Source organism: Papio anubis, chromosome 17, assembly GCF_008728515.1.
Source record: "Papio anubis isolate 15944 chromosome 17, Panubis1.0, whole genome shotgun sequence".
NCBI classification, from domain to species: domain Eukaryota; kingdom Metazoa; phylum Chordata; class Mammalia; order Primates; family Cercopithecidae; genus Papio; species Papio anubis.
This window is the reverse complement of record NC_044992.1, coordinates 54,619,806-54,623,232: the sequence shown is the minus strand read 5'-3', so window position 1 is coordinate 54,623,232 and position 3,427 is coordinate 54,619,806.

The window sequence follows — 3,427 nt, the reverse complement described above, 5'->3', positions numbered from 1 at the left end:
ATGGAGTTTCACTCTTGTTGCCCAGGCTGGAGTGCAATGGCGCCATCTTGGCTCACTGCAACCTCCACCTCCCAGATTCAAGTGATTCTCCTGCCTCAGCCTCCCACATGTAACTGTCCTCTGCCCATCAGCGATTCTGAGGACGAAACGTTATGCAAAGTCCCTTATAGAGTCAAATTTGACCTAGGTGGGGTTACAGGCATGCACCACCACGCCTGGCTACTTTGTATTTTTAGTAGAGACAGGGTTTCTCCATGTTGGTCAGGCTGGTCTTTAACTCCCGACCTCAGGTGATCCACCTGCCTCGGCCTCTCAAAGTGCTGGGATTACAGGAGTGAGTCACTGCACCCGGCCTGTATTATTAGTACAGACGGGGTTTCACTATGTTGGCCAGGCTGGTCTCGAACTCCTGACCTCAAATGATCCACCCACCTCGGCCTCCCAAAATGCTGGGATTACAGGTGTGAGCCACCGTGCCAGGCCTATTTTTAACATTTTTTAAAAAGTCAGGGTTTTGGCCGGGCACGGTGGCTCACGCCTGTAATCCCAGCACTTTGGGAGGCCGAGGTGGGTGGATCACCTGAGGTCAGGAGTTCGAGATCAGCCTGAACAACATGGAGAAACCCTGTGTCTACTAAAAATACAAAAAATTAGCTGGGCATAGTGGTGCATGCCTGTAATTCCAGCTACCAGGGAGGCTGAGGCAGGAGAATCGCTTGAACTTGGGAGGCATAAGTTGTGGTGAGCCGAGATCGTGCCATTGCACTCCAGCCTGGGCAACAAGAGCGAAACTGTGTCAAACAAACAAACAAAAGGGTCTTGCTACATTACCCAGCCTGGTCTTGAACTCCTGGCCTCAAGTCATCCTCCTGCCTTGGGCTCCCAAAATGCTAGGAATACTGGAGCCACTGTGCCCAGCCAACATAATCGTGTTTTTGTGTGACAAAGCTATTATTGGGACTACTGGGCAAACATGAATGGTTAGTGGCTAGCAGTAATGTTACCATGTATTCCTACTTGTGATGGATACATTTGGTAATACATTTGGTGATGTTGGGACATCAGAAAAAAATGGACGATTCTTGCAGTATTCCTATATAAGCTTATTATTCCAAAATTTAGAAAAACATTAACAAGGTGAAAGCTAGGCATCTCTGTTTTTGAGATGCGGTTTCCCTTGTTGCCCAGGCTGGAATGCAATGGCACCATCTCGGCTCACTGTAACCTCTGCCTCCCAGGTTCAAGCAATTCTCCTACCTGAGCCTCCTGAGTAGCTGGGATTACAGGCACCCACAACCACGCTGGGCTGATTTTTTATTTTTTAGTAGAGATGGGGTTTCACCATGTTGGCTAGGATGGACATTGAACTCCTGACCTCAAGTGATCTGCTCACCTCAGCCTCCCAAAGTGCTGGGATTATAGGCGTGAGCCACCACATCAGGTCGAAAAGTCCTTACTTTCTAAAATTAAGAATATATCCTGGCCGGGTGCGGTGGCTCAAGCCTGTAATCCCAGCACTTTGGGAGGCCGAGACGGGTGGATCACGAGGTCAGGAGATCGAGACCATCCTGGCTAACACGTGAAACCCCGTCTCTACTAAAAAAAATACAAAAAACTAGCCGGGCAAGGTGGCGGGCGCCTGTAGTCCCAGCTACTCGGGAGGCTAAGGCAGGAGAATGGCGTGAACCCGGGAGGCGGAGCTTGCTGTGAGCCGAGATCCGGCCACTGCACTCCAGCCTGGGTGACAGAGCGAGACTCCGTCTCAAAAAAAAGAATTAAAAAAAAAAAAAAAAAAAAAAAAAGAATATATCCTATAACTGCATGGATCAAGAGAGAAATATGTAAAAATAACTGGAAAATGCAGAACATAAAAAAAGGATCTAACGATTAGCTAGGCATGATGGTGCCCACCTATAGTCCTAGCTACTCAGGAGGCTGAGGTGGAGGGATGGCTTGAGCCAGAAGTTCGAGGTGATAATGAACTATCATTGCACTATTGAACTCTACCCTAGGCAACAGAGTGAGACCCCTGTCTCCTAAAAAAAAAAAAAAAAAGCAAGCATCTAACACTGACAATGATCACATTCAGAAGTGAAGAGATCAGATGTGGCTAAAATTAAGAAGTTCTCTCAATTCCTTTTGTGTCAAACACTTAAGGGTGCATTAAAAAGGACAATTTTGCAAAAAGTGAAAATTCTTTTAATTCTTTTTTTTCTAAGACGGAGTCTTGCTCTGTTGCCCAGGCTGGGGTGAAGTGGCATGGTCTCGGCTCACTGCAACCTCCGCCTCCCGAGTAGCTGGGACTACAGGGGACTACAGGCGCATGCCACCATGCCTGGCTAATTTTTTTTGTATTTTTAGTAGAGACGGGGTTTCACCATGTTAGTCAGGATGGTCTCGATCTCCTGACCTCATGATCTGCCTGCCTCGGCCTCCCAAAGTGAAAATTCCATGGAACTAAGATTTATTTTTTTGAGACAGTCTCGCTTTGTTGCCCAGGCTGGAGTGCATTGGCGCAATCTCAGCTCACTGCAACCTCCGCCTCCTGGGTTCACACAATTCTCCCGCCTTAGCCTCCCGAGTAGCTGGGATTACAGGCACCCACCACCACGCTCAGCTAATTTTTGTATCTTTAGTGGAGACGGGGTTTCACCATGTTGGCTAGGCTGGTGTCAAACTCCTGACCTCAGATGATCCGCCTGCCTCGGCCTCCCAAAGTGCTGAGATTACAGGTGTAAGCCCCCGCGCCTGGCGGAACTAAGATTAAAATGAAGACCACGATCAATTACTTAACAAGAACACCACATTTTGATGCTCTCTATAGGGTCATTTTTTTTGGTCAGGAAAACATCTGATCTGATTCTTCCCAGCTTGCTTCCCCTACAACTTAATGAGCCCTTCACTAACCTCGGTAAGTATTAACTGCAGTTGCCCTAGCCCGGCATTTACACTCTCAAAAGATTTAACGCACTTAGAGTCAAAAAACACTTGTCGGCCGGGCGCGGTGGCTCAAGCCTGTAATCCCAGCACTTTGGGAGGCCGAGACGGGTGGATCACGAGGTCAGGAGATCGAGACCATCCTGGCTGACACAGTGAAACCCCGTCTCTACTAAAAAATACAAAAAACTAGCCGGGCGAGGTGGCGGGTGCCTGTAGTCCCAGCTACTCGGGAGGCTGAGGCAGGAGAATGGCATGAACCCGGGAGGCAGAGCTTGCAGTGAGCTGAGATCTGGCCACTGCACTCCAGCCTGGGCGGCAGAGTGAGACTCCGTCTCAAAAAAAAAAAAAAAAAAAAAAAAAAAACACTTGTCATATGTAACACTTTTTCACATGGAAATAAATTGGTGTTTTAAGGTTTACAGTTCCTTTGAATAAAATTTCAGTTATTAGTTACAAAATGCTAAGACAGATTGAGATCTCAAAGAAA